The sequence below is a fragment of the Pholcus phalangioides genome, unplaced genomic scaffold (genome assembly GCF_987345545.1).
Source record: "Pholcus phalangioides strain wild (caught in Gottingen) unplaced genomic scaffold, Ppha-v1.0 ptg000008l_1, whole genome shotgun sequence".
Lineage (NCBI taxonomy): Eukaryota > Metazoa > Arthropoda > Arachnida > Araneae > Pholcidae > Pholcus > Pholcus phalangioides.
The window spans coordinates 37,431,337-37,444,175 of NW_028301601.1; the positions used below are offsets into that span (position 1 = coordinate 37,431,337).

The 12,839-nt window shown below is 37.3% G+C and overlaps 1 protein-coding gene across 10 annotated transcripts in view; it reads left to right on the forward strand.

Moving 5' to 3' along the window:
- LOC149084240 (uncharacterized) overlaps positions 1-12,839 on the forward strand; it is a 114,245-nt gene that overhangs the window by 41,827 nt on the left and 59,579 nt on the right. For 2 of the 10 annotated variants that reach the window (XM_089234593.1, XM_089234598.1), the window contains exon 2: positions 6,525-6,580. The exons of the other annotated variants lie outside the window; for them this stretch is intronic. The gene's annotated coding sequence lies outside the window, so the exon portion shown is untranslated. The remainder of the gene's footprint in view (positions 1-6,524; positions 6,581-12,839) is intronic. 10 annotated transcript variants of the gene reach the window in all.

A 12,839-nucleotide genomic window follows, 5' to 3' on the forward strand; every position in this document is an offset into this window, starting at 1 on the left:
AGAAAATCAAGAGTTATCGTTAATTGGGACGTCTATATACCAGGGAGTTCAAAATATAAAATGGAAAGAATTTCGCCTCCCTTTTACCTGCAAAGGCGATTCTGGATTTTTATCTTTAAAGACAGACAGGCAATTTTATTGTGAGGCCGTGAGCCTGTTACAATTTGGTGGCATTAAAATGTGTAACAAACATCAAGAAGGACAGTACAAAAACTTGAAAATAAACAAACAAAATAGTAAGACTGCATTTGGAATTGAATGTTTCCCTTAAAATACATCTAAAAACATTAAATGTATAAATAATAATATAATATATTTAAAAAATTAAATATATTATGGACAGTGAGTGACCAAACGAGCGAGTTTGTAAGCATGTGAGCGACCTAGAGCAAAAAACCAAGACAGTGGGTGAGCATGAGTGATTTGGAGAGCAAGGTACCAGGTCAAAAAGGGATTAAAAGAATGGCTTAGAGAGTGTGGAAGCATGGGAGTGATCAAAAGAGTGATTTATAGAGGGAGGATCCTGGTCAATGAATGACCAAAAGAGTAGCAGAGAACATGAAAGTGACTAAAAGAGTTACCTAGAGAGTATAAGCACACACATGGGAGGGATTTGTAGAGCAAGGGACCAGGTCAGTGAGCTACCAAAAAGAGTGACTGAGGGGAGATGGGCGTATTTACAGGAGCGGGGGCTTAGCGAGCTATGGCACAGAATGGCAAATTCTAGTATATAGTGTAATTCGAGGATATATAATTCACACACACAATGTATAGTTATCTAATTAAATACATTAATTGAAACAATAAAGAATTCATTAAAATTCATTTGTGTTAAAATAACATTGAAATATTTTAAATTCATTCACACATTCGCTTTTTTGCGAGAACAAAACTCTTAAACCTCTGCGCAGAAATAATAAAAGCCGAAAATTGAATGGTATTGCTTATGAGATATTTATTGATTTAAATTACCTTTTAAGACTTGACAAGATTAGGTTAAATAAATGTTTATTTTAGATAATATTTATATAGACTAATGAATTCAAGATTATGTTAATGATTATGCAAGATTAGATGAATGTTTCCGTCTATATGAATTTATAAATGGCAAAATGACATGAGGTTTTCGAGTTTTTCACATTACACAAATTGCAGACATTTTGGGGAGATATTCGGAAAATTTTACGCTTTTTCATATAAGTTTTTCACAAGGAATCATAAATGTAATTATTACTGGATGGTCGATAGTACCCATCCTGTATAAATACAAAATACTCTGCTTTAGCTTGATAATGCTTAAGATCTTCTTTTCTAAAAAATATCACTTGCCGTGCATTGTGCATTGAGAAGTTATCAGCCATGACAGTGCTTTTCTATAAATTATACTCTACTTTTTTTCCCCCTGGAAAATAAGGGTTGCCCTCTTAACATCCCAATGCTTTCACCAAATGTAACTAATGATATGGTCCCCCCGCGCTTTCCGACCATTACCTTATTAAACAACAGAATTTGCTGGCTACACTTGGTAATTGTGCTTCATTTTTCAGTAGCTTTCATGTAATCAGTCGGTAGTCAGCTCAGAGATGCGAGTTCTGCCTCAAAACACCCATTTATTACTTCTTTTTTTATCGCTCGAACGTGTAATACAGTATTTAATTTTTGTATGCATGTACTGCTGTGTCTTTTTTTTATGCAGCTTCCTAACTTCTTCCCCTCCCCAATGCGCGTAGTTTTTTCTTTTCTGGATATGCTGTGACATGGTTTTTAGAATTCATGCGCGCATCTTTCATCCAGCTGTGAGGGATATCATATGTTCTACAACAGTAAATGGAGCAATGTGATCTTGGTACCACGATCTGTAGCCGCATTTTTCATGACACCGGAAGGAATGCGTAAGAGTGGATGTAAAACAATAGACAGTGAGTCGGTGATACAGTTGTTTGCACATTGGATAATATGCCTATTACATACAGGGTGGGCAAAAAAGTCCGTAGAAACTTTAAAAATTCATAAAAACCGGGAAAATAACCGAAATAAAAAACGGTTTGCAGGGTCATCGCTAGGTCACGGGATTTTTTTTAAGACAGGAAAAAACCAGCCGATAGGTGGTACTGACGTACACAAGTCAAAGAAAAGATACGCAAATAACAAACAGAATGCCTCCAAATCGTTTATTACAGCAGTTTGTGTTCCACATGACCACCACATCACAAGGGATAACACATTGCAGGTGAGTCACAAATCCAGCAACGGCAGAGTGCAGCAGGTTAGGATGTATACATGACACCTCTCGGCAGATCGCATCTTTCAGTTCCGACAGATTGGATGGACCGGATAGACACACCCGAGACCGTACCGCTCGTACCAGTGCCACCTGTCGGCTGTTTTTATTTTTTTCCTGTCAAAAAAATTTCCGTAACCTAGCGATGCTATCTCTGCAAACCGTTTTTTATTTCGGTTATTTTTCCGGTTTTTATGAATTTTGAAAGTTGTCGTGGATTTTTTGCCCACCCTGTATATATAAAGCCATGCGTATTGTGTGCATGTAATTGAACGATATCAAACTGTATTTTAATCTTGTTTGTTTTTTTTTTTGAAATTGTTGTAGTTTAAAATAATCTGGGTGAAGGAGGGCGGTGGGTGCGCGCGTAATAGCATGTGCCGTATACTGAAAAAGTTCTTGCTTACAAAATATAATAAACTTTGAAGATATATTCCTTGCTGCTTTTCGCAGTTCTCGTTTATTCTTGTTTTTGAAATATAAAAACACATCTACGAAACCGGAATTCTAGTCGCAAATAATACAAATGTATGGGTGTATGCACGTATCGCATGTCAGGGAAGTATTACTCGTTCTGTTTGGCCGTTGTATGAATATTTCTCGCTGAAACTCGTTGCTTTTCGCGGACTGAAGCTCTCATTCCTGCGAGTTTATGAGTGGTGGTAACGGTAACAATTTTTTTCCGTGGATGTCGTTTCCGACTTATAATATTTGAATTTTTTTTCCTCTCATTTTTGCTGTTTTTCTCTCTTTTCCAGACTTTATATTGACTTCGGTTTCAGCTAGTTTTATTTTACTTCTTTAAGTAGTTCAACGTTCGTTATTTTATTTGTATTCAAAAACTTATCTTGAATAGTTTTGCAACCGCACTAACTCATTCTTCCACACTTTGCTTTGTGACGTATATAATTTCTGCACCTCTAGTCGTTGTGTACGCAGAGTAATCTTCCTGCGAGCCGGTCTCCCATTTAAAAAAATCTCTCCTCAAAGGGCAGGCAGACCTTAAACAGGATACTTACAACTTGAAAATTCGAACACACGACATTTTCACTTCAAAATAGTTTATCTAGAGATTCTTCCCCAGGATCGAACCGGTGTACCTGAGGCTGACCTTCATTGTTGTAGACAAGTATCTTATCACTTTTTACTTCACTTTACTGTCAAAACGCTTCCCGCTCTCTATCCGACATCTACGTCACATATTGTTCCCGAAGGTTGGGCACGCCTGGGAATTTGTGAGATCCATAATTTTTTATTCATTTTACCACTGCACCACTCGTACGCAGATGGCAGCACCTAAATAGCACGGAACAACCATAACTCTGACAAAATAAGTATGTCGGGGCCACGCATACTCACACACACACACGTTCGGGAATGTACAAATTCTTTAAAAATTCCTCACAGGAATGTTTAAGAGGCGCATGGTTGATTCAGTAGCAGACCCGTCATTTAGGGGGGCAGGGTTTATCATCACCTGGCTTTTGAAAATACACTAAAAATGGTATATATATATATATATACGGGATGATTATAAAAAAACTATCCCGACATATGGGCCCCTAACTATCATACCATTCACAGAAACTGAATGAAATTTCGGCATAAGGTATTCTGAGGTATGCGCTCAAGAATGATATGGTAAACAACAGTGTCACTCGTAACAGTTACGGTTACAGTGAGAAAATTTCGAAAATATCAAAGGGCAACACCAAGTTTTTTGTATTGGAATGCGATCTCCATACTGAAAAACACTAAATAGCGTTGGAATGGCACCTGTAGCACGAAAATCCCCGGAGCTAGGCAAGGAAAAAGTAAAAAGGACTTTGCCGTGCACCAGAGCATTAATGTTCGTTTCATTCGGCTGAGATCCCAGCCTGATTAGTCCTCCACAAGGTCATGTGGAAAATTTGTGAAACACAATAAAATGCTTTATTTTATGCTGTTTCTCTGTCCTTATTGGTTGTCCTCACTTTTAGCCTATCTACCGCCGGTGATTTTCATGCTACAGTTGCCGTTCGAACGCTATTTAGGGTTTTTCACAATGGAGATCAAATACAAAAAACTTGGTGTTGCCATTTGATATTTTCGAAATTTTGTCACTGTAACCGTAACTGTTAGAGCGACACTTGTTTTCCATATCATTCTTGAGCGCATACATCAAAATACCTTATGCCAAAATTTCATTCAGTTTCTGTGAATGATATGATAGTTAGGGGGTCCATATGTCGGGATAGTTTTTTTATAATCACCCTGTATATATATATATATACATACATTGAGTACATGTGCTTTACCCCCCCCCCCCCCCTGGAAAAAGTTGAAATGACGGCCCTGTTCAGTAGTAATACAATCTCCCATCTGAGACGTAAAGGAAGCTGAATCCAAGGCCTAAAACAAAAGCTTTGAAGCTATTAAATGTCTAAACATTGAAGAAGCTCTCGTGATTTTTTTTTTTTAAATTGAAAACTACCTATCTAAATAAATTGCCCTCACTTTGCACAATTTCTTTGATCACTGGCCTCGCATTTATCTTATCAGCCAACTCTTATCGTCAAATGTGCATACATAAAATATTATTGTGTTCGTTGTGGAAACAGGAAATTTTACTAAGCACACGACTTCCGATTATAACACCGTACATTTAAAGCAAATGCCGATTTATTTATTTTGTCGCTCGGCTGCATTGATTAGCCCCTCGTGACGCGCAAATATTCGGGAAATTGCAGCATTTTTCACTTTGGCCCAATCTGTATCTTTGGAACTGCTGCAAACTGGAAATAACAAATTGATTTCTATGTTTTCTTCATTTTAGAATTTTTTTTTCTCGGGTATAGGCAGAGCGTGTCGAGGCGTGATCGGCGAGTTTTTTTTTTGTGTCGTACGTTGTCTGCATTATAACATCATCCTTGGATGGAGTTGGTATGGGTTTAGAGCCGCGTGTGTATGAATAAACATGTATTTAAATCGATCGGAGTATTCACTATTAATTGACTCGTACTTCTTGTATAAAAATAGCTCAAACGGCTTCACGTAGTCTGTCTGGAAAATATGGACTATCATTTTTTTTCAAGTATACGTGATTTCGTATTTGTCGGTTCGTAGGCAAGTCTGATCATTCCGCGTATTAGCCATTTGGTCAAAATTCGAAGCATGCGAGAAGCTAGACTGTTTCAGGCAAGGTACGCCGATTTAAATCTTAATGAAAATCATTTAAATCACAAAATTAAAATTTTATTTTTTTCGTTATAGAAGTAAAATTAACCTAATATTGTATATGGCTGTTATTGAAATGTAGTAAATTTCTTGATTAAAAAAAGAAATATAGATCTCTCTCTCTCTCTGGTAAATATAGACATTTTTGAACCTAATCCTTATATACAGTCCAGAAAGATAGCTGTTCTATTTCTAGATTTTGTGAATGGAAAAAATTTCAGAAAAATACGGAGTACTAAACTTCTAGATACTGTATAACTGCGCTAAGTATTTGCAATGCATTACGATGGGGCATTAGGGTTACCCTGATAAAAAAACAGAAATTAGTTTTTGTATAAATCATTGAATTCTATGCCCTAATTGCTGATTTAAAAATAATAATAGATGTGTTGTACCAACATAAAAACCGTTTGACCTGCAATTTTAATACGAATAGTGAAAAGTGTTGCTTGTTTTTTTACCGAAACTCAATCCATGAAAAAGTAAAAATGTGTAAATTATTAAGCAACATCGTGCAAGTCGGAAATACGTCATAATAAATGCATCCATCAATTGCACAAGAAACAATCTTGTCAATAGAATGTTTTCCATTTAGCTGATGCTGAATGACGCTTTGATTGTACATGAATTGAATCGAGAGACACTGTGCACCATATGCGATACTGAATCGACACCTGGCATTTACTTCAAAGTGGGGGTGGGGGTGGATCCCTCGTGAATAAAAGCACTTCTGTGCAAGAAAAATAATTCATGAAGTTAGTTCGGGCTCAACGACCTTTCATGTTACATAAATAGGTTTTTCGTCTTTTCGTCTCCATATTTCTTTGCTTGTAGTTTATTTATTGTTCATTTCTCATTGTTTGTTAGTTAAGAATGCTGAATTAAATTTGAGAGATAAGATGAAAAAATATGCATTTTTAATTGTTAATAGGATTCGTTTTAATTAATAAGCAGCTAATTCAAAGTAAAAATATCTGATTTAAATCAAAAATAAAAATCGTGATGTTTTCATACCCTGATTTTTCAGGCAGGAAAATTCATGAACTAACCAAACTTCCGACATATTATTGGCCTTGACTAGAGGTACGTAAATTTCACGAATAAAAGAATCGGAATTTTGGAGAAAAAAAATTTGGAAATCAAAAATTTTTCGTACGCACTTGCAAAAAAAAAACTTCAAATTTAAAATTTACCAATATGTTTGGTAAAAACTATAGTTATGGCATATTTTCAATATAAATTAATGGCTGCCCTTGAAAAGTTTTTTTCTTCTGTCAACATTTTTTTTTACGTTTGAAAAATCTGCTGCTTTACCGTACGTGCAACTCACAAACATTTCTGTGGGAAATTTCTAACTCATTGGTGCATTGCAGGAATATGGTGTGCGTGCGCGTATATATACGTATGCGGGGACCTAACATATTTATGTTGCCGAAGTTATGCATATTTCGGGTTTTACTGATGACATTTGAAGTCTGCATGACGTTACAAAAAGTCAGTAGAAAAAGAAGTAGCTGTTTGTTAACAGGGGGATCGTTTTCCCCCATTCCGTATCACGTCTTTAAAAAATATTTTTCAAAAATGCTTCCCCAGTAATAAAAGATGATTTAATAAAAATGATGTAACTTACGTGTTGTTAAGCATTTCAGATGCTTGAAACATCTATATGCTGGTAAGCTCCATTCGTTGAGTTGGATGTTATGCGTAGAGTCAATTTATTTGAACAGTTATCTGCTGTTGTCTTTAGTATAATGTTGTTCTCTTCTGGAATCCCCACAATCTTCATTTGTCAAAATTTTTGCTTTTTTTAAATTTCCAAAAATGACTGGCTTTTTCTCTCAAAAGATTTCAAAACTTAGACCACAAAACTTGCGCGAATGGATAGTTTGATCGTGGCAAATCGTCGATTAGTTCCAACTCACAAGCGAAAATCTACTGAACTGGTATTTTATGAGCTAGAACTTAAGGAGAAACCTAAAATAGGGCAATTACCCGAACCAGGTACAAATCTGTCAAAAGAGTCGCATGCAATAAGGTACTCTAATTTATGCAAGAAAATATTGGCTTTTAAAGGCGCGTGATTGGACTCGCTCAAGTCCTGAGCAAAATTATCACCAATTTTTTCTTTTAAAACCCGCAAATTATCAGGATTTCGCAGAAAGTAGTAAAAAAAATGAAATAATTGGCATTTATTCTTCGAAATTTGGAAATTTCGCATTTATCACATCTTTTTCGTCAATACGAAATGTACGTATCCCTAACGATGGAATAAGTAAGCCAATTTAATGAGCAACAAATGTAGAAAATCTACATAAGGAGAAACTTAGTCCAGAATGTACGAATTCCAAATCACCGTTGTGTGTATGTCGGCATCCCTAAAACGGATGTTTCATTAAAACTGTCCGTGGATCCTCTCAAATGTCTTTAATAGAAGAAAATGGGAAATTTTCGAACTCAAAAATAAAGGCTGTTTGTCCTCATAATTAGGGTAGCCATCCATATGACTCGTATTTTTACAGGATTTTGTCACATTTCTCTTATTAATTAGCCGCCCGGCCTTTTTAATACGAATGTTCCATTTTTTTCAAGATACCAACCTGAAACATTTTTCATGAAATACGTTAAAATTTAACATGACTTGCTTGACTTCTATGGGGGTCTTCTTGATTTGGGTGGTCTCCTTAAATTTTTTATCGATATGTCAAGCCCTGAAATTTAGAATTACCCCGTGATTTAGCTGTAGTGGGTTAGTATTCAAATGGAGATTCGCTCTTCATTTTCCGTTCATTTACAAATTTTTGATGTGGGGATTTAGCATATTTTGGAATGGTTGATGATTGCTTTGGTGACAACTGGTGATAAATCCTATATCGTCATCTATCACTATCCTAAAAACTGATGTTTGTCTCTATGAAAAGGAGCTCCATAGTCATTTATCATTTGATACAACCCACATCAGCCGCTTTTTTAATGAGTTGAATCAATTTAGACTTCCAGTTTTGACGAATCTCTTTAAATCATAGCTTCCCAATCTTTTTGTTCCATCGCCCCCAACTCAAGCTTGCCCATACGATCTTATGTTATATTCGACACTTTCTATCGCCCCCCCCCCTCCCCGGACCATTCCCTCTCTATTTTTTGGAAACTGGTTTGAACCATAGAGGTCAGCTCCAATCTCTGAAAACACTAAAAGAAAAATGCATCTCTCGCAATTTATTGTCATATTTCCCCCTCCCTCAGCTTTATTTGAGAGGAAAGAGAAAAAATTGAATGAGATAAGCGTTGATTTGTCACTATAGATGACAATTTGATCGCTGTTATTGCAGAGAAGACAGTGCCCAGACATTTCTGAAAAAAATTATATTGTGTCGATGCAGATTACAGCTACGTCGGACTTCGGCCCACAGGTGGTTAATACATAAAATATAGAAAAGAAAGCCTCTACATATATAAATTGTATTCTTCTTATGTGTGTATCTTATTATGTATGATTTCCCCACTCATTTCTTCTACTTGAATGAAGATCGCGCAGGTGAACAAACTCTTGTTTTTTCTTCTGTGTTTGTTCTTTCTTGCTGCAGAGATTATATTTGAGGGCGTGTCAGGTGGTTTTTTTTCCAACGTACAGAACGGAGTGTTCCTATGCTTGCTACCCAGTGAAAGACTTCACACGTCCGAGTAAGTTGTAAGTAAGAGAAGCCCATGACATCAGAGGCGAATTTATGGTTTTGCCACCCTTCTCCCATTCTAATCTGATTTTCTTAACCACTCATTTCTCGAATCTACTACTACTTAATCGCACATGCACCTGGTATACATTCCTCTACGGAATTTCGAACGAATTGGTAGATGCCGGAATGTGTGTGTACGTGTGAACCTAACGTGAAGTTTGTTTCTGTGTAATGCTTGTTATGTGTAGTGCGGTCATCAATTTTTCTAATTATGAAGTGTAATGATTGTACCGTTGTAGGCCTGTGGCGAAACTTTTTTTAACGGGAAGATCGGAATGGCAGATTTCTCGAATCTGCCATTCCGTGTGCCATAGCTCGCTAATCTCCAGCCTCTGTAAATACGCCTTTGTCTCTGAGTCAATCTTTTGGTCATTCACGTTCTTGCACTCTCTCTAGGTACTCCTTTTGGTCGCTCACATAGTCTCAAAGTCGCTCACTGACCTGGTCTTCGCTCTCTAGGTCACTTATGCTTAAACTCTGACACTCTTTTGGTCGCTCACACGTTTACATACCCTCTCGGTCAGTGTTTCTCAACTCTTTCTAGCACGTGGCCCCCTTCGGACAATATTTTGTTGTGGTCCCGTCTCATCCTGGAGCCTGAATATGGGTGACCACCCTTCCCAAGATTCTAATCATATGGAAAAAAATAGGTCTGTGTGAAATATGGAACGATCCAACAAACCTATTCAATAAATCGACCCTCCAGACGCATTATCCTAGGTCCATGCCTACCCTGGTTCAGTAATCTCTCTTCTTGGGGGGAATTATGCATGGCTGTCTTAACATCATGTGTCTCGTGGTAGTGATGTTATGGGGACTCCATACTAGGCTGGAAGTAGCAGCTTACATATTTGCATACTTGGATTCGAAAATCATAGTACAGTAGCACATCTCATCGTGTTGGCCAGGCCTCTCTATGGATATGTGTTCCCGGGCCATACCCACCTATACCTAAGGGATTACGATGGTCCTGGTTCTATTGACAGCTTGATTCTGAAAGTAGTCACATTTTTTCGCACCATATATCACTTGAAAGCTTTATTTCTTCACAGTTCTCGGTGGCACCCTTGATTAGTTGTCGTAGCTCCCCTTTCATTTCATTTACACCCGTGGTTCCCTCAGAAAATCCTAGGACCACAAAGGAAATGCTGCTAAGGCTCACTCTTTTGGTCGCTCACATGCTTGCAAACTTGTTTTATCACTGAGCCCCCTTTCTCTCTCTAGGTAGAGTGGATTTATGGTTCCACCGTGTGTAGGCTATAAAAATTTCTGCCGCCCTCCTTTCCTCCATTCTACAAATTTTCTTGACCACTCATTTTTCAAATTTTCCGCCTCGTGCTATAAGCTGTCCCGCAACTACGTCTCCGCGTAACAGTTGCTTGTAAAAGAACGACGGTTCAAGTAATCTGAAACTGCATTAGAGAGTTGAATGTGCATCAGTAGATTGAAAATAAATTCCGCAGAGGTGCATGTACGGTTAAGAGTAGTAGTAAGAGTAGATTGAGAGTGGACTTGAGATGGCCACATCAAAGAGATTTTCAAAACGCGCACGAAACTATTAGTCCCTCAAGGGTATTCGGAATGTTAGCTCGGGTAACCGTTGCATCGCCGAGTTCCTTCCGATTAATTACCTCTTGGAGATGCTGCACTCATCTTTTCGATGTAGTTAGTTCCCTAGAAAAAAGAACAAGAAATAGGTAGAGGAAAAACCAAGTTTCTTGTGCACCGGCAAATAAACGTTCGTTTATATTTCTTTTAGTTGAAGGGACGGGAAAAACATCTTTTCTTATAGCATCTTATTACGGTCCACAAATTTTGTTGTTAGTTCTGCGGGAAGATCGATTAACGTTATCTACAATATTTTCTTTTTCGGTGCATAATGGATTCATCCCTTATATTCCGTGGAAATGATGAATGAGCAATAACTTCTTCCGAACATCCGAAGTTATTTATAGCGATGTCTGCGAGTTATGCACTATGAGTAATAAGAATGAATTGAGAAAGATGACCGAAGTCGAAATTCTGGTTTCTTTCCCCCCTCCCCCGTTTGCTCTTCTGTTTATATTATCTAGAACGAAGGTCATTTTTATGTTACCTATAAAAGAATCGGTGAATACATCATTTCTGGTTATGGTCCACCCGGTCTGCGTTCCGTGGCCTACTATTATTGATTCTATTTTATTTTTTAAACTTGTTCAAGCTACTTAGTGCTTTCATGATGCTCTAACTGGCCGCTGCGAACCTCCAAAAGTCATCATTCTTAAGTATTGATTGACGATTGTTTCATAGCATTGGCATAGTCTTTGGCATTTTTTCTCCGTTGCCAAAACACTTAGCCGTAATAGACGAATGTTTTTGGATGGATGTCGACGTTTTTTGGAATCACGGATAATGTTGTATTGTTATCACTTTCGTAAATTATGGAACGGACCTTTTGCATAACCGGAAAAAAAATTCGTTTATAATTATTAGGATTTTGGTTTACGTTATCAATGTTTCTTTCCTCCAAAAATTTTTATTGCGCATTTTGAAGATTTGCACCAGATTTTCCTTCCTTCCATAAGTTTTATCAGACTACTACTACTGAACCACACATGCACCTCGTCCATATTCCTCTGCGAAACTAAAGAATTGTTAAATTGGTACATGTTGGAATGTGTAGTGAACTTGACGTGAATTTTGCTTCTGTGTAATGCTTGTTGTGTGTAGTGCTTCCATCTCCATCAATTTTTCTAACTGTGAGTGAAGTGTAATGATTGAATAATATTGTATTGTAGACCTGTTCCTCTCTTTGTAGCGAGACTTTTTTAACTTGGCTCGCATTCCCGCCTCAAATTTGGGAACCGCAGAAAACCAACTTCAGCCAACCACCACTATGGTGACGGTGGGGTTCGAACCATTGTTATCAGACTGCAGAAGGTGAACTCCTTCCCTTGTTGACCAACATTTCCGTACTCCATTCACTCATTCCTCATTGAGGCATATCCAGCCACTATGATCCATGTACGTGTGGCGCGATCTTGAAAGAAGGGAAAATAATGTTTTAGAACAGTACGATAAGTTTCTGAAGATGAGTCAGCGGAATTCGAAAATATCGAATCACGAGCAGCGCGATTGAATATTTTACAGCAAGGCTTGACAAATCGTAAGAAAATCTAAGCGCCAGAAATAGGTTCTAGCGCCTAGGTTTTCAAGAGCCTAACATTCTTTCGCATAGATTAAACAAAAGGTCAAGAGATAATGTTTCTTTTGACTTTGAATTTATATCATCATGTTGACGGATATGATGATATAAATTCTAAACATTTTTGTGCTATTCTCAGCCTTCAATTTAGTAATTACATAACGAAAATTTTATATTTAGGTGCCAGTACCAATTTTTCTAGTCGCGATGATGACGTGGCGCTTTAGATTTGTCAACCGTGTTTTACAGCTATCCAAAATTTCCAGAATTATACTGTATCACCGAAAAACTCGCTACAGTGTTGTCAATCTTTGGTGCTTCAGATCGATTAGAAGTCCACAAGAAAATTCGTGTCTATTGTAATGTTTTTTGCGTAAAAAAATATATGCCCATCTGTGTTTTTCGAATATAATTATCAATCGGTTAT